The sequence below is a fragment of the Pinus tabuliformis genome, chromosome 3_2 (assembly GCF_031772625.1).
Source record: "Pinus tabuliformis cultivar Carrire ecotype Pingquan chromosome 3_2, CPIR1, whole genome shotgun sequence".
Taxonomy (NCBI): domain Eukaryota; kingdom Viridiplantae; phylum Streptophyta; class Pinopsida; order Pinales; family Pinaceae; genus Pinus; species Pinus tabuliformis.
In genome coordinates this window covers 673,617,038-673,636,819 of record NC_142302.1, presented here as the reverse complement: position 1 = coordinate 673,636,819, position 19,782 = coordinate 673,617,038, and positions in this window count along the sequence as shown.

Below are 19,782 nucleotides of genomic sequence, written 5' to 3'. Positions count from 1 at the left end.
CATTTTCCATTATTTTCATAAATAATTGTGCCAATATGCCATTTTCCCTTTCCAAAGCCTTATCTATTGTCTTTTCCAATTTCCTTAGCCATAAACAACCAAATGAACACCCCCTAGGATGTCTTGCCCAATATTTGGCTTGGAATAAGTGTCCCATCAACCATGGTTATTGTTTTCTAGCTTTTATTACATGGAATTTTCACCAGGGTTGTTACAAGCATCATCTAGCATCATGATCTCCATGATTCTCTCATCGGTGGAAAACATATGAGGGAAAGAATCATATGATGTACCACAATCTATGGAACGATCAATCCAATGGATCGAAGAGAAAGGATCAGAATAAGTTGAACAAGTCGAAAATATGTATTCCTAATCTAGTTTAATGGGGATGAGAAACTATTGATATTAGATTCATTTAGTACTACCCATGGATAAACTAGAGAAATACAAAAATATATCTTATTAATGTAGGCAATCTAAGTAGATTTGTTGGGCAGCGAAGGAGGAGAAAGAAAAAACGCAATTCTAGATACTGAATATTGAGAAGGTTATGGGAGAGTTGGTGGAAGGTGGCAATGCTGAGGAGTATGCACAAAAGAGTTATTTTTGCATGCCCCCATCTTTGTGTTTGCACCATTACATTGCTAGCTACAACACTAGGGTCAGAGGAGTGGTTGTGGTAGTGGGTGAGACTTGTTGGGTTTAGGACCCCCGTGTGGGAAGGGTTGAGTAGTTTGTCTTTCGTTGGCATTTGTAGTTCAATTGTGGTTTCCTAGACTGTGGACGTGGGAAGGGAAGGTTAGTGGCCTAGACATAATCCTATGGAAATTTGGTAACCCTTCTTACCCCCTGCTCCACCCCGCTGTCTAGTGTGGCCTTCAATTATCTAGTTATTTTGGTTATTTGATTTGGTTCTCGCTCGTTCTAGGTGACCTGTGGGGAGCCTGGGTCAAGCAGGTTTCTAGCATGAGGTGGCTCGACGAGGCTGTGGAGCTTGGTGTTGGTGGGTACTCTGGTTTTGTAGGTCTTGGTTGTTTCTGTAAAGGGTGATGGAGGTGGTCAAGTGTTCTTAGTATTGTGGGAGAGTGTCAATGGTGGCATCCCACATCCATGGACGGGGTGTTGACATGGCGGGGCTGGGGCTTGTTTGCCTGTGGAGTTACGAACAGTGTTGGGACTGAGCAATTGGAGGGGGAACTAGTGGATGCCAAGACTTCTCGCTACAAAGTCCAACATGATGCATTAAAGAGGTCAAGCTAGGGAAGGAGGCACCCACAAGAGAAAATTACATGCCCATGCTAGCAAAGAAGCAAGTGATGTAGGTGGGGGTGGACCCAAGGTTGTGTCTGATGGGGAGGTGGCCCAGGAATTCGTCCCTACGCCTAGGCCAACAATCGATCCACCCTTGCTTGAATCTATAACCAGGGAACTTCAACGAATTATGGTAGACATGGACGAATTAAGGCAATAACCCCAACAAATTGATCATCTTCTTAAAAGATATCTAGCACAACTAATGAGTCATGATGGACAAGATGGACTCTATTAGATGCGACCAGTGTCTCACGGTGGAGTGGCTAGACCAACTAGATAGAAAGATTGACTCCCTAAAGCATCATGCCTATAATAATATTTGTCCTTAAGCCACTAGAAACTCAACACCCAACTAAATAAATTAGATTTTTTTTTATTCTCAATATTTTATAGTGTATCTATCTTTATAACTAATGTTACAGAGTGTAAAGAATTTTGGTTTTTTTTTTTTACTATACATTGCTTTTCTACCCAACAATCCAATTAGAATGATGTAAATTTTTAAGATGATAATAGAAATTTTTGATCGACAAAAACAAAGGGTAAATATCTTTGAACTTGAACAGATTCTAATGGTATACTCACGCTTTTTTTTAATAAATTATGATTTGACATTTTTAATCGGGTGCAAATCCGAATGGGAGAAGATTTAAGAAACTGCTTTTTTTTAAACGATGGCGGTGTGTATATGTTAAAATGGAATTCAGCCACTTATATGTTTTAGCCAGCGGAATTCATCTTTTGCTTTTCCAGTTACCGAAGACTATCATTAAAGATTAATGCTTCATTCGCATGCCAGGCAGTACATGTCGGACCTCATCTCCTACTCTTCCCGAAAGATGTATAATAATTAATATATATGAATAAAGAAAAGAAAGTGCTTCAGAAAAAGAAAAGAAAGTGGATAGTGTGTTGAACTCTACCCAGCGGGGTTGGAATCTCAATACAGACTCATCATGGTTTTTGACCGGAATCTCAAAACAGACTCATCGTGGTTTTTGACCGTCTTCAGAGTTTCAAAGAAAAAATCTGGTTTTACAAATTTTTAACTATATTTAAGTGACACATCACACTGTCACTAGCAATTTTATCCTTGCCACCTAGTGATGGATGAGCAATTTCATCCTTCCTACCCAGTGATGGAGGGCTGATTGGAGGGCTGATTGTGAAATTGTGAGGAAAACAAGATGCTGGACAAAATAAAATGCTTTCCTTCGTTCAGACGCAAACCAGCGACAAATGACATTTTTAGTCATGTCTAAATCTTAAGAAACTCCTTTTTTTAGAATGATGGTGTTGGGTATATGTTGAAAAGGAACTCACTTTCTCATACGTTTTTGCTGGCGGAATTCATCTTTGTTTTTCTACTGGAAAGGCAAAAGCCAAAACCGAAGACCATCATTAAAGATTAAAGCTTCATTCACGTGCAAGGCAGTATATGTCGAATCATACAGAAAATAGTACAATGTGTTTATCTTTTAAGAATTTCGTGCTTCCCACGCGGATTTCATCTTTCGCTTTTCTTCTAAAAGCGAAAGCCCAAGATAAACGCAAGGAATCAATATCAAACCTAATTGACAGGCACAACCCAACCAGTAAATGGATGAGAACATCATGTGGGACCTACAACAAAAGGAAATGATGTTATTCAATCCTCAGGAATTCCATGGCTTGTAACCGGTAAGAGGTGGTGTGTATATCAACATCCAAAGAAAAAAAAGAGAATATGCAACCAGGAAATCCCTGCATCGATTAAAGCAAAAAAGAGAAGGACGTTGTCTACCGAGACGTTAAAATTTGACGGGACGGTCGAATATCGCCGCAATCCGGCCATTTTTTTCTAAAAATCTGCAAGAAGATTATTAAGACGAGGAGGGCGAGGAAGATTAGCAGAGCGGGCAATCGAAGGAGGCGGAGGAGAAGCATTAGCACACTGCACTGACGTGCTATCGTTTGTCATTTGGAGGAAGAAATATGTCAAGGGACGACATGGAATCACTTTTATATAATGTTTTATTAGCGTGCCAACTCTGCCTGGGGTTGTGGCAATTCTCTAAATTCACACCTCTTGGCGCGCTCATACAAGGAGCATTTGGGTGGCTGGTGCGACCGTTCGGACTCTCCCTGATCTATTCTCCCTTGCAACCTTGTGAGGGTCGAGTTTTCAAGAGAACGAATTGCTTTGTGCTCCAACCAGATATTCCCTCTGACAGGAGTGGCATCTGGAGGCCTGAAGTCAATACGATGAATTTGCACTACTTGGGTACAGATTTCCTCCTCGAAAGGGAGAGAACAGTAACATGCTATTCATAGACAACAAAATGTGTTATTACATTACTCACACAATTTGGGAGGAACTGCAGAACTTGGAACAGGTTCTCCGCTACGGTGTCGAGGGCACTCCGCTCGCTCGAGTCGTTCTCATCGGCGCCGCTGCCCAGCCCATCGATGCCGAGGCCCACCGCTTGGAGGCCGAGGCTCAGCGTCTCGAAGCCGAGGCCCGCACAGACCCGAGCTGGCCCTTGAACGACCCGCTTTCAGAAGCCCGCATCGCCGCCTACGCTGCCCGCGCCGCCGCCTCCGCTACCCGTGCCGCCGCCGAACCTACCACCGCCGCCGTTAGCGCCGCGCTCGCGGATGCCGTCACTGCTCGAACCACGCTATTTGTGAAAGGTAAGAGGGAATTCTGGAAACAAGTCATCGCGGGCGGTGTCATGAGTTTCGAGGAAGTGTTGGATGAGATCATACTTAATAATCAGCATGTCAGCGCACGTCTAAATAATGACTGGTTATTACCAGTGAACATGTCAGTATCAGAGGAGAAGCTGCTCAAAATTTTAAATTTGATTGCGTTATTTCTTCAAACCAGGAAGTCGCAGGTGTATTGGCTCATTCCTTTATCACTGAGTTTTATATCTGCACTATTGGAGTTCAACACATCAATTAGAGCGTGGCTCTATGGCAAGGTCAATGTGTTGTTCTGCTATATAATGCATTTGCTATGTGATCCACTACCTCGCTCATGGAGGCGAGAATTATACTCTTTGGGGATGTGGGTAGAGGATTTAACACCTTCCAATGACTTACTACTAAAGGTGGTAAGAGGCAATATGTGTGCAATCATCACAGAAGGTGCAAAAGTCGACAAAGAAGGTGCAATTTCGGTGCCTTGGTTAGAAATGCACCTCACACTCACACCTGCTGCTGATGGTGTCATTGAAAAGCAATTTCGCTGTCACGCCATTGACAGCGACATTAGGTGCAAGTATGTTTCACAGTATGACCTGTGTCAAATTTCGGCTCCCACGTTTAGGGTATTTTATGTGAAATGTGAGAATGGGGAAGCCTTTAGGCGCATAATTACGTTAGTTTCATGCATAGCAGAGAATTGTTGTGGGTCGTTGATATCTTATGGTCCCAAGAATAAAGTGCGTGTTCGAGGATTTTAGTAGTCCGTCACATCCTATGTAAAGAAACGGCTTTCCACCATCTATAAATTGGAATTAGCGAATGTAGTAGTCGGTTGACGGGATGTCAGCGACCAGAACTTTCTAAAAAATAAATTATATTGCAATCACGGTGTCATTGTTATTTTTTGGTTTAATCAGTTTTAGTAAAATTATATTAAATCTTTCTTTAATAATTTTTCTGGTTTCCAGACATAATGTAAAATAATTGTTTGAGAATAAATTTTATGTTTTAAAAAAAATCATTTTTGAATAAAATTTGTTTTTTCCAATTTAATAAAATAAAAATGAAAATTTGATTTGTGATATTTTACTTGTAATTGATAATATTGAAGAACTCAAACAAACTCAGAAAACCTACAATAAAAATTATAAATTATAAATTATAAAATAATATTATAATTTTCTATGTAACATAATATTAAAATATTTAATTATATTTTTGCTTTTTATTCCATTCTCCGCAACGTGTAAAATTAGTACTTCTTTTTATTGCAATGAGCGTTCTTTATCAGGTAATAATCAATTAATGCATGAATAAAAAGTTTCAAAGCTTAGTTTTTTAAACATTTATAAAGAGATTTCAAATCATTTTTATTTATTAAATAAAACTCATATTATAATTTTAACTTTAATGAATATTTAAAAATATGAAAGCAAATATTTTAGTTTAAATTTTTTTATAATTAAGATACGTGGAATTGTAAAATATATTCTGAAATATTTTTAAATTAATTTATTATGAATTATAATTATTATTATTATTATTCTAATAAATATCTTAAAAAGATTAGAGAGATAAATAAGTCAAATTTCCTTAGTAATATTAAGAAAAATTTAATATATACCATTAAAATTTGCTTAAATTAAATTTCTTAAATTTCCCAAAGTTTTAAGATTGTCAAGATTTTTTTAGAATTTGCATTTTTTTATGATAAACTATTTACTTGAAATTCATGGAAAGATTATTGGGCTAATTTTTAAATCAAAAATTTAAAATGAGATTTAAAAAAAATATATTTTATTGTACCTTCTCACCCATATTTCATGTAAGGAATCATGGTTTTACATATCAGCATTTTACACTTATATAAAATTTGGGTTTTATATTATTTTTCTTTTCTTGTAAGAAGGTAAAAGAGGATTATCTTGTGCTCTACACTCAAAATCTATATCATAATTATTTTCTATTTCAACCCAATGTTGATTAGAGATAGATTGCTTCCACCAAGTGGGCTTTCTATATTTGCACTTCTTTATCTAGGAGGTTATCAAAGCTAGGATCACATAATAGATAAATCCAAGGGGAATCCTCAAAAAAATATCTAGAATAGAAAGCAAAGTGTTGAATAGTACAATATCTAGAATAGAAAGCAAAGTGTTGAATAGTACAACATTTCAGTTTAACCACATAATCATTACATATATGAATGATATCTTTAATGGGATGATTTCCCAAATCATCTTGAATGTGAATTTGACCATACTTTAAGATTAAACATTCACCTACTCAACTATCAAAGAGATTTGACATCGGAAAAAGGGAGCCACCATGTCGATATTCCAAAGAGAATTTCATGTCAATATTCTAAATACATGTTACACATTTCTAGGTAGGAACGAAAGATGACTTTACATAAGGGTTAATGTCTGCTTTCCAATACATCGTAAAAGGTTTAGTGCTCCTAGAAAACCAAGGCCCATAGAGAATGTTAGACTCTTTGTTCCATTGAGAGTTAAATTCCATAACCAAATTACGGTGTGCTTCTACAAATTAAATTATTGGAAGAAGGAAATTATGAGCCTTAGATATCCAAGCCCAAAGCTTAGTAAGATTCAATGAAATATAATTAAATTTATAAAATAACCCATGGAAATAATGTTGTCTTTCTTCTTAATCCAATCAGGTTGAAATCTGAGATTGATAATAGGGTAGGCTTGTCATTGCAAAAAGATTAGATGCAGGATGCAAATTTCATCAACTTTAATATGACAAGATGACAATTCATTGGTGAGGCCTAACCATAGGCACATAAAGTGGAGAAAATGAATTATTTTCACCCTATGGTGAGTCACCTTTTAGAAAAAAACATACTTTTACCAAATAAAGACATAATCTTCCTCAAGGGATACAATCCTTTTCTATGATGAGAGATATTGGTCACCCAGTCTAGTGCAACCTAAGAGTGGATTTCCATAGGCACCAACCTATGCAAGGGCCATAGGTTAATGTTCAATTACAAGAAGAAATATATCTTAACAACATATATGGAATGGAAAAGGATTAAAATAAACTATGATATGAGAAAGAAGAGTTTGTAACAAACCTGGTTAAAAATCCATGTCATAAAGTTAAAAAAGGAAAAATAAGACAAACGTCATGGGGACACGTATTCCAAGCTGAATGTTGGGTAAAACATCCTAGCAGGTGTTCATTTGGTTTATTATGGCTAAGGGGAAATTGGTAAAGGCATTGGCAAAGGCTTTGAAAAGGCAAAGAGGCATTAATTGGAAATTTATTTATGAAAATAAAGGAAATTAGGAAAAAAGGAAGGTGAAAGGTCACAGGTTGCATGTGAGGTGGAAATTGAATGAAAATAATGGAAATTGAAGAAAATAGAAGCCCCATTGATAAAAACTCTTCTGAGGATCAGTTCACAACTTTTTTCATTTTAACCTTTTGTCAGCTTAGTTTTGGAGCTCTCTCTGTATTCTTCCTATTCTCTCATACCCTTGCACACTTAGATCATCCTTGGAGTGCTCTAACATTGGAGAAAAGAAGGTAAAGGAAGGACAAGAAAGCAAAGGGAAGCAAAGTTCAAGCAAGGAAGAGTTGGATCAAGTGGATACAACGAAATTACTTGTAGGGATCAGGTTGCATGTACGATTTCCTTGTTAGTTTTGGCATGCATGGTACTTGCATGTGTGTATTTGGTTCTCTTGTTGTCATTGACATGGGTTTTGGCAGGAGTGACAGTGGTTTTCAACCTTGCCTTGCCATTTCCAGATAGCCATGGTGTGATGGTGATCAAGTGCTCAATATTTAGCTCAAAATTCGAAGTTCTCAGATTCGCTTGAAAACTATATGGTTGCGTCTATCTTATCAAGACGATCGCAACACAATTTGTTTCATTGAAAACAGAGTCCGAGTGAAGGAGAAAAGGCCTGCTGTTTGTTTTCCTAAATAGCTAAAAAAATTGCAGAATGGGACAGAATGATGACATGGTAGTCCAGTCAGCAAGGGGAATCTTCTTCAATTTTCACCCAATGGGATTGTGACAAGTGTCACCTCCGGATTCGCCATTTTGGTTGTGTGAAAGGGAAATTGCCTAAATAGCCTCTAAGGTGGAGGTCAAATTTGTTTTTATTTATATATTATTATATATATAGTTATTATTTATATTATATAGTTTTTTGACTATATATATATATATATATATATATATATATATATATATATATATATATATATATATATATATATATATATATATATATATATATATATTAAACATTAATTATTAAATTCCAAACTTTATGTTAAAATCCACATAGCACACATAACTCCAAAGTCTGAATTTCACATGCACATATATATAATGGTAAAAATATATATGGGTTGGGCGGAGGCAGGTTTTGAACCCGTAACCTCCGAGTTTTGAACCCATAACCTCCCCCACCCAAATCACATGCGTTTACCATTGGACCACCAATAATACATTTGTAAAATAACAACGTGAACCTCTATTTAAGTGCATAGTTATGTTTGACAGCGGGGTGGTGGGAGCCAACCCTATGGGCCATCCCCCACCCCATGTGACCATGCGCCCGAACGAGGAGCTAGGGGCCAGCACTGAGCGTAATTAGTGTGCCACTAATCACGATTTAATTTAATTAATCTGTTGATTAAGTTGGAAGAAATTATGGAAGAGCCACCAAATCCGGAACTGTCACCAAACTTGGCAGACTTAACTGGAGTCTCTCCAGCTTTAGCGGAGGTTTTCTAGGAAAAATTGTTTGAGCCATAACTTACTCAATTTTCGACCAAATTAAGATTAGAAAGAAGTGTTCTTAGCTAATTTGGAACTTTTGAACACATTGGTGTAGGTATCAAGAGCCATAGAGCTTTTTAAACAACATTTTTTCCACATTGAGCTAATACAGAGGCCCAAGCCATGGAAGCTAGACCAAGGAGATGTAGCCTAGGAGGGGTGAACTCCTTCATCAAAACACTATGTTAATGTGTCTCTTTGATGGTTTGTTGTACTGTACATGTTTTCTGTTCATTATTCATTTTTGAAGCTATTTTGCTCATGAATGTCTTGTTTAACTTAAGGAAATTTACTTGTTTGTAAGCACCAACAACTAAGGAAACCTCAGCTCAAAAAGCAAGAAGAAAGCACATGTTTATTGTTAAACACACACATGGCAGAAAGAGTATGAAAGATAAAACATGAGAGTAGTACATTTTTTATTAACAAATGATATACATAAGTTGTTGGAAAGTTGAAGCACTGTTATGAACAATCGAAGTGTAAGACATAATCTCATCAGTGTTGGAAAGGGAAAGACAAAGCTAAAGGTAAATGGCAACTGAAGTGAATAAGACCTCAAGATGCATGAGAAAAGGAGAATGGTGTTATAGGAAGTTTAATGCAGTTGGAAAGGGGCATGGGTCACATCTTGGAGGGAAGCAGAATAAAGGTGAGGGTAAGGGATAGTTGCAGTGTTGGATATGTGGCAAGGAGCATCTCAAGAGGGATTTCTCGTAGTATCATGGTAGTAGGACTCATATCTACAGTGCACAAGAAGCACAAACAGTTAGGGATGCTGGACCGAGCATTCCTCAGATCTATACAACATTAGATAACAGGCAAGTGGATCACCAGACATCTATTGTCGAGATGGATGATAAGATTTTTTATCAAGGTGTTTCTATTTTGATTGACACTAGATTTAATTATAGTTATGTTAATCCTGACTCGGTGGATAAGTGTGGTTTGAATAAAGAAGTGCATGCAGAGTCCTAGTTATCTCAGTTGGCTATATGTACGAATAAAAGGGTTCATGATTAGGTAAGATATTATGCATTTGAGTTGAATGGTATGCCTACATCAGCGCATCTGAATGTACTTCCATTGGGTTCGTACAATATGCTTCTAGGTATGGATTGGTTGTATCTTCACAGGGCTAAGGTGGATTGTTATGAGAAGGCTATTCAGTGCTTGGATGGCAATGGAAAATATAGAATCTTGTAGGGTAAGAAGAAATTTACATCAGTCAGAATGTTTACAGCTATGCAGGGCAAGCGTAGTCGCAAGAAATGGTATGTGTTATTTGTAGTGCATATTTCTAGTGATAATGGTAAGGATGTTGAAGATGTGGAGGTATTGAGAAGATACCTGATTTTACAACAGTTTTAGGATGTATTCCCCAAAGAGATTTCATAGTTTCCGACTCACAGGGAAGTGGTCTTATCTATTGAGTTGGTACCAGGGGCAACATCAACATCAAAGGCACCTTATAGGATGAGCACTCTAGAGTTACTGGAATTGAAATCGCAGTTGACGGAAATGCTTGACAAGGGATATATTAAGCCAAGTGTATCACCTTTGGTTACACCAGTGTTGTTTGTAAAGAAGAAGGATGGTACTCTTAGGTTATGCATTGACTATAGGAATTTGAACAAGGTAACCATCAAGAACAGGTATTTGTTGTCGAGGATTGATGACTTGTTTGATCAGTTGAAGGGAGAAGCAGTGTTCTCGAAGATTGATTTGAGATCAGGTTATCATCAGGTACCCATCAAACAAGAGGACATATACAAGACTTCTTTCTAGACCAGGTATGGGCATTATGAGTTTATTATGGTTCCTTTTGGTTTGACCAATTCTCCAACTACTTTTATGTGTTTGATGAATAGTGTGTTGTGTCCTTATCTGGACAAGTTTGTTATTGTATTCATTAATGATATACTGATATATTCTAAGAATGAGGAAGAGCATGTCGAACACTTAGCAACAGTATTGAGATTGCTAAGAGAGCATCAATTGTATGCCAATCTTAGCAAATACAACTTCTTTTAGACAAAGGTACACTACTTGGGGAATGTTGTTTCTAAGGAAGGCATAGCAGTGGATTGAGAAAATATCAGAGCTATCATGGAATGGGCAACTCCTACAAAAGTGGATGAGGTTAGATCATTCATGGTGTTAGAGGGCTATTATAGGAGGTTAATTAGGAAATTCTCATATATTTCTTATCCTATTACATCATTATAGAGAAAATCAAAGAAATTTGAATGGACATAGGAATGTGTAGCCAGTTTTGAGCAGTTTAAGTAGTTACATATAAATGAGCACAAGAAAAAAATATGTGACACATGATCTTGAGTTGGCAGCAATCATTTATGCATTGAATATGTGGAGACACTATCTTATTGGCATGAGATTCATCTTTATGAGTGATCACAGTGGATTGAGATACTTATTTGGCCAACTGAATCTTAATTTCAGGCAGGTTATATGGTTGGCCACGATTAGTGAGTTTGACTTCGAGATCATGTACATTGAGGTTAAAGAGAACATGGCTGCATATGTTGTTAGCATAAGAGTACAGGTAAATCACATAGTAGTTATGAGTTCATATGGGATAGATTTACAAGATTAGATCTTACAGGAAGGACAACAGGATGATAGGTACAAGGAGCTTAGGTATAGGTTACAACAACAGGGTACAAGTGAACAAGATGTGGGCTATCATCTCATGGCAGATGGTTTGATCAGATTTAGGGATAAAATCTATGTTCCTGACAACAACGAGCTCAAGAAGCTTATCTTGTGGAAATTCCATGTTAAGACCTATTCAGGTCACCTGAGATATCATAAGACGTTGATAGCAGTTAAGAAATTCTACTATTGGCTGAATTAGAAGAAGGAGGTGGTAGAGTTTGTTTCTAGATGTTTGAATTGTTAACAAGCGAAGGAAGAGTGTAATAATCCAGGTCGTCTACTACATTTGATTCCAATTCAAGAGTGGAAATGGGATGTCATTTCCATGGATTTCATTACAGGTTTTCCAAGGACATCTAGGCAACATGATTATATTATGTTTATGGTTGACAGGTTGACTAAGGTAGCTCACTTTACTCTAGTGAAGTCTACTCATTCAGCTAGTGGGGTAGCACATGTCTTCATCAAAGAGATAGTGAGGTTACATGGTATTCTTAGGAAGATTGTGTCAGGAAAAGATGATAAGTTCACTTCCAGGTTCTATAAAGAGATATTTGCAGGTTTTGGTATAGAGTTGGTATTCAACACAACTTATCATCCACAAACAGATAGACAAACAGAGAGGGTCAACCTTATTCTAGATGACATGTTGAGAATGTATCTTATGCATCAACAATGTAAGTGGGAAGAGCATATTCCACTAGTAGAGTTTGCTTACAATAATGGATATCAGGAATCTTTGAGGATGAGTTTGTTTGAAACACTTTATGGGCGGAGTTGTAATACTCCTATCAGTTGGAGTGATCTAGTGAACAGGGTATTGATAGGAATGAACATGTTAGCGGAGATGGAATAGGAAATGCAGGTTATCAAGAAGAATTTAAAGGTAGAAACCGATAGGTAGAAGAGATATGTAGATCAACACAGGGTATTTAAGGAGTTTTAAGTTGGGGAACAAGTGTACTTGCACATCCAACATAAGAAAATATTCTCGAGGATTGGGTCATGTGCGAAGCTGACACCTTCATATTGTGGGCCTTTTGAGATCATTGAGAGGATTGGACCAGTGGCCTACAGACTTGAGCTGCCTTCGACAGTGAAATTCCATGATGTTTTCCATGTGTCATTGCTTAAGAAGTATGTGAAATATGTTGAACATGTGATTGACTAGTATGTATTGTAGGTGGTACATGAAGGAGAATTCCAGTTGGAAACTCAGTGCATTTTGCAGCAGAAACAACTCATGCTCCAAAACCGAGCAATTGAGTAAGTTAAAGTGCAATGGAAGCACTTTAGGCTCAATGATGCTACATGGGAGATGGCTAATCATATGTGGGCTATGTATCCTTTTCTATTCGCCGGTTGAGCAGATGTCTTTTGATATATGTTTTGGTGTTGTGTTTTGGTTACGTCTATATATGCATATATATGACGTAAATACCACATCGCATTGTGTTATAAAGCTCTAATAAGCAATATGGTTGTCATTTTGTCATGTTGGTTATGTTGGTTATTCTTTTTAGCAGGTTGTTCATTATAAATACTTAATCAAGCTAAGTTATAAAGCTCCATGGGTAGTATTTTTTTATTGTCACTAGTCTTCCTAGTTATATATGTCATTGAACATTGAGGATGGTGTTGGCCAAGGGGGAGGGTTCTGCAACAATCCTAGTTAAAAATCCATGTAATAAAGTTAATAAATGCAAAAAAAGACCAAGGCCATGGGACACATATTCCAAGCTGAATGTTGGGAAAAACATCCTAGCAGGTGTTCATTTGGTTTATTATGGCTAAGGGGAAATTCGTAAAGACATTAGCAAAGGCTTTGAAAAGGAAAAGAGGCATTAATTGATATTTTATTTATGAAAATAAAGGAAATTAGGAGAAAATGAAGGTGAAAGGTCACAAGTTGCATGTGAGGCGAAAATTGAAGAAAAATAATGGAAATTGAAGAAAATAGAGGCCTCTTTGATCAAAAGGCTTATGAGGATCAATTCACGACTTTTTTTAGTTTACCCTTTTGTTAATTCAGTTTTGGAGCTCTCTCTCTATTCTCTGTAATCTCTCATTCTCTTGCACAATTAGAGCATTCTTGGAGCACTCTAGCATTGGAGGAAGGAAGGTAAAGGAAGGAAAAGAAAGAAAAGGAATGAAAAGATCAAGCAAGGAAGAGTTGGATCAAGTAGACACAATAGTATTGCTTGCAGGTATTGAGTTGCATGTAAGATTTCCTTGCTAGTTTTGGCATACATGGTACATGCCTGTGTGTATTTCGTTCTCTTGTTGTCATTGGAATGGGTTTTTCCGGGTGTGACAACGTTTTTCAGCCCTGCCTTGTCATTTCTAGATAGCCATGGTGTGATGGGGTTCTTTCACTTGGTTGAGCTGGATTGTCGGATGTTTTGGAACTGGGTGAGGTGGTCTCAGGAAAATTCCCAAAGACCTAAGAATCCCTTTATCGGTAATTGCGAGATATACGGTAAATCCTAAGGGTGGATACAGGAAAATTCCTCAAGATATCGATGAAGAAATATGGAAGCATCCATGCTTTTTTAGGGCCTAGTGATCCCTTAACCAGTTTTGGTGAGTGTTATCACCCCAAGAAACTCTACTGGGTTGTAGCTAGGAGATGCTCAGGAACATTACAAACTCAACTTAATGTTGGAAACGGATGAATGGAAGGAATGATGCTTTTTCAAGCCAGATAACCACTTCTACTTTGCTTGACCCTAGACATGCATGAACACCCCCAGACTACAAGGCTTTAGACCACCAATTACTCACAGTTTAAGGATTAGGTGAATACGAAGAATACTGACCACACCAGCAGATGCACAAGACCATGTGATGGTCGGCTGCAACCAGTAAAGAGGTCTGCAAATATATTTCCTAATGCACAGACAGGATGACAGCTCTCTGGAACTAAGTTAACAGAAACCTGAACAACACATTCACTTATATCTACAAGATTTTAACACAGAGGTAGGATGACAGCTCCTTTAATGCTAAACATCATGAGTTCATGAAACTGCATAAAAAGCACAACCTAGAACAGAATAGAAATGAAAAGTGAGCAATTAACAACAAAAGAAGCTTGTATTAGCTGAAAATGAAGACGAGATGCTGCAAGTATCAAAGCAGTTACAGTCTCCAGAAGTTGAACTCTACATCAAAACAACAACCATCAACCCTGATTACATCTGTTTTTTGGGTATATATAGAGTTTCATTACAAAAGACGTTATGCTATTCTAGACGTGGAGGGGTCATAATTGACCACCAATCGCTTTAACTGTCTAATGGAGTCTCTGGTGTAACCTGCCTGCTTCAATGAATGAATTTTATCTTCTCGGGTGCTTTGTTGTCCTTCTCGGGCAGGTGGAGTGTCGTATGGATGAAATTCCATAACTATTGAATGCATTCACCTGCTCGGCTTTGTACCTTTCCTTCTCAGCCATATTTCCTCTTGAATATCGTGGTTGAGGACCTATTACAGCAGTACTGAGAACTGGTTACATCCGTCCTTTGGGTGCACGGAACGATCGGAGGTCACGTACTGCATGGTAAACAGGCGGGCTGGATGACGGGGGAAGATCAGCCGTAGGATCTAGAAAACAGATGGCTGGGATTGTTTGGCGGAGGGTATAGGGAAATACGGGAGCGGGATGAACGCAAGTCGTTGGATCTTGGGCGGACAGATCCAAAGGTAGTCGGGCATGAAATATGCATGGATTTCATCGGGCAGGGAGAGCGGGTTTGAGCGATAAGCGGTATTGCTCACACCGCTATCAGGGGTCGGGCGATAATTGTACACGAGGGAGCGATACCACTCGAAAGGCAATGTGTGGCAGAAAAGTGGTGGGAAAACCACTATTTATCACACGTTATCACGCGGTTATGTTACGGTAGTGGGGGAAGCGGATGCTGTCGGATCGCAGCGAATGCGATCAGACGATGGATATTTAATTGCGCAGGTTGGTTCGATTGATGTGACGGGAGGGTCGTTGGGTCATAGTGTCAGGGATCAACGGCTAAGATTAAAAGGCGGCGAAGGGTTATGGAGGCATGGGGTCACGTGGATATGGTGCCATGGAATTTTAAACTTAGCGCTTGGGGCTTAAAGAAACAGGGGTTTATGCCGGGTATGAAGGGAAAAATGAAGGTAGCGGCGGGTGAAAGGGAGTAAGCGAGGTGAAGGAGAATGAGAAGGATGACTGATGTGAGTCCTCTTTGAGCATGAAAAACACATCCAGGCCTGTTTTTTACCGTCCAACTGTCAAAGTATGTAGCAGAGCTAACACTGGCTCCTTCTGGGGATGAGATCCTCCCTGTGAGGTCTCAAGAACTTGCAGACCAATGCCTTTCTTGTAAAAACCAATTAGCAAAATTTTCTAGTGGTCCATTGGGCATGGAGTCTAACTGAGCCTACACTAAAAACTGATACAACAACATATTTACAATTTTAAGGCCAAAAGACCTTAAATAACATAAATTTTTAGAAAACACCCATTAACTGGGCCATCAAAAACTGCTTCTCCTCCCATACTTTTCAGCATGTAGGTATTGTTCCCTTGGATATGAGAAATGATAAAAGGCCATGTCGAGAAAGCATCAAATTTCCCATGGTTTCTTTTCTTATCTTTCAGTGCATCCCACTTCAGAACCAAGTCTCCAACCTGAAAATTATCTATTTTGGCCCTTCTGTCAAAAGTATCCTTGATCATCTTCTGATGTGCTGCAGACTTTTCAACCAGTTGTTCTCTAATTTGGTGTACCTCTGCTAAATCAGTGATCCTTTTTGCCATGTCCTCTTCCTCATTCTGCTCTTCTTGTAGGAACTTTGCCACAGGGAGGGTTAACTGAATCAGGAACACAACCTCAGTGCCATATACCATCTTGAAAGGAGAATTCCCTGTGGATTTCTTAGTGGTCACTCTGTCAACCCATAGTGCATATTTGAGCTTAGAATCCCAGTTCTTTTTATTGTCTTCCAACAACTTTTTAATTATCCTTATCAGGATTTTGTTGGAAGATTTTGCTAGACCATTTCCTTGAGGGTAATATGAGGTGGAATGAACCAGCTTAATGCCCATTGAGTCACACATGTCCACCAATTCCTTTGCCGTGAAGGCTGCTGCATTATCTGTGATTATTTTATGTGGACAACCGAACCTGGTGAAGATATTCTCTGTCATGAACCTCATGACCACATTATGATCAGCCTTTTGGGTGGGGATTGCTTCAATCCACTTAGTGAAGTAGTCAATGGCTACTAATATCCATCTGTGTTGGCCACTGGAATGTGGATTGATTTCTCTGATGAAATCCAAGCCCCACTATTGAAAAGGACCATTCGCATGTATTGGTTTTAGGGGCAGGGACTTCAATTGATGTTTCCCTTCAAATATTTGGCACTTGTCACATGATTTAACAAATGAGAAGACATCAGCAAACAAGGTGGGCCAATAATACCCAGCTCTAAGGATTTTTTGGGCTGTAGTTCTCCAACAATGATGTCCTCCACATATGCTAGAATGAAATTGCTGCATGACTTCAATAGATTGTTCTTTGTCCAGACACCTTAGCAGGATTCCAGAGGGATCCCTCCAGTAGAGCAAATTTTCATGGATGTAATATCTTGCCGCCCTAAGCTTAATAGTTCTGGCTTGGCTCGAATTAAAGCCTGTAGGGGTCTCTAGCTTCAGCAAGAATTTAGCTATTGCAGAGTACCAATCACAAAAAGCTAGATTTTCTGCCAATGATTGATTTTTCCCTGGTTCAGCTGCTTCCTATTCTTCTGTTTGACCATTTTCTACAATTGTGCCCATAAAATCTATGTCAAATGATTTGGAATTTTCCTCAACCATTAGTCTGGCAAGGCCCTGACCTCTGACAAGCTTGGTGGGCTTCAATTCTATATTAAATTCGATCAGCTTTGCAATCCATTTAGCCCTTCTTCCATTAGCATCAGGCTGTGCTAAGACATCTTTTATTGAAGCAGAGGGTACATATGCAATTATCTTGGAATGCAGAATATAAACTCTGAAAGCTTTCAAAGATTTGATAAGAGCATATGCGTGTTTTTCAATGATATCATACTTCAGCTCAACATCCCTCAATGTTTTGCTGAAAAATGCTATTGGATGCTCTGAGCCTTCTTCATCTGCTTGCAATAAAACTGCTGCAAGGGTGTCTTCAGAGGCAAAAGAAAATAGGTGGAACTCCTTGCTGTAATCTGGGCTGATTAGAGTAGGAGCTTCCATAATAGCTTTCTTAATGGACTCAAAGGATATTCTTGCTACATCAGTCCATTTGATCTCTGACCCCTTTTTCAACATGGAGGGAATGTGTTTTACAAGTTCTGCAAAATTTGGGATAAACCTCCTCACAAAATTTATTTTTCCCAGAAAGGACTGAATATCCTTCTTTGATCTCGGGACAGACAAAGTTTGTATTGCTTTTACTCTTTCTAGGTCAATTCGGACACCTGCAACAGAAACAACATGTCCTAATAGCTTGCCCTCTTCTAAAGCAAACTGTGACCTTTTAGGATTGACTGAAATCCCAAACCTCCTGCACTTCAAGAACACTTTCTTCAAATGTTGCAAATGGTCTTGATGGCTGCTGGAGTACACTGTTATATCATCAAGGTAGATAAGGACAAACTTATCCTTCTCTCCCACAAATGCTATATCCATAGCTCTCTGGAAGGTGGCTCCAGCATTCATCAACCCAAAAGGCATCTTGGAATACATAAAAGTGCCCCAAGGAGTGGTGAATGCAGTCTTCTCTTGATCATTTGGATGCACAAAAACTTGATTATATCCTGAAAATCCATCAAGGAAAGACATCACTTTGGCTCCTGAGACCTTCTGTAACAAATGCTCCATCTTGGGCAGAGGATAGTTGTCTTTCTTGGAGCATTTGTTTAAGTTTCTAAAATCAACACAGAGTCTGATTTCTCCACTTTTCTTCCTCACCACTACTAGGTTGGCTACCCATTTTGAATATCTGAGAGGGACTATGATTTTGGCAGCCAGTAACTTCTTTATTTCTTTTTCAACCAGGGGGAGGAGTAAAGGATTTATTGGTCTCAGCTTCTGCTTGAAAGGGATAGTGTCTTTCTCTAGAGGAATTTTATGCTGGATGATCTTCTTGTCATATGTTTTCCGGTCACTATATTCCCCAGCAAAGACATCAACAAATTGCCTCATCAGATCGCAGTATTCAACACTTTGGACAACAAACAAATGGGTGGACAGATTTATATATCTTGGTGGACCTGGACTCCCTATATTGTGCTTACAGACTGCAGATTGGTCTTCTTTTTGGGCAGCCTTATAAGGCACATCATTTTGGTCAAACAACTTTTCTAATGGAACCAGACCCTTAGGTATGTGATTGCTGGGGAGTTGGACAATGCTATCTTTGCCAATTCTGTTTCTAAGCTGGGATTGAGGGTTTTCTTCCAAGGCTTCATTCTCTTGGTCAATTTTCATTTCGAAAAATTCATCAATGACTTGCAGAAACCTGTTTACTTCATCATCATCTTCAAAAACTTTCCAATGTTGGACATTATCGGCAAGAATGGTTTGTATTTCATCTGAACTTCATAAACTAGTCTGGGAGGCATAGGAGGGATAAACATGCTAGCAGACATAGCAAGGGAATTGGCAAGCTGATTTTTTACTCTAGGGATGTATGAGATACAAAAGTTATCAAAGGAATCTTTGAGTCTCCATACCTCATCTCTGTATGCTTTCAACCTTGGGTGCTTTGCTTGGAATGTTTTATTCACTTGCTGAATGATAAGATCAACATCTCCAAACACCTTTATGCTTCCAACTCCTCTGTCTTTAGCTGCATTGAGACCCAATATCAGAGCCTCATACTCTGCTATATTGTTCGTGACTTGAAAGGCTAGCTTAAAAGAAAGATGTGTGCTTTCTTGTTTTGGAGATATCAGCACCACCCCTACTCCTGCAATCTCCCTGGAACATGCTTCATCAAAGAACATTTCCCAAACCTGAATTCCTTGCTCTCCTTCGGCCTGATTCACTGGTTTCTTGATCTGCATTGAGGCCTTATGGGATTCTTCAATTTGGAGAATACAAGCTCCAAAATCAATGTCCACAACATAAATGGGATGATTAGAAGGATTCTTCTCATCACTGATGATGTAGGCCAGCTGTGCTTCCCTGTATAATCTCCTACTTTCCCCTCCAAAGACTGGGATAGTGGCATAAGATAAATCATTCTGTAGTGTCC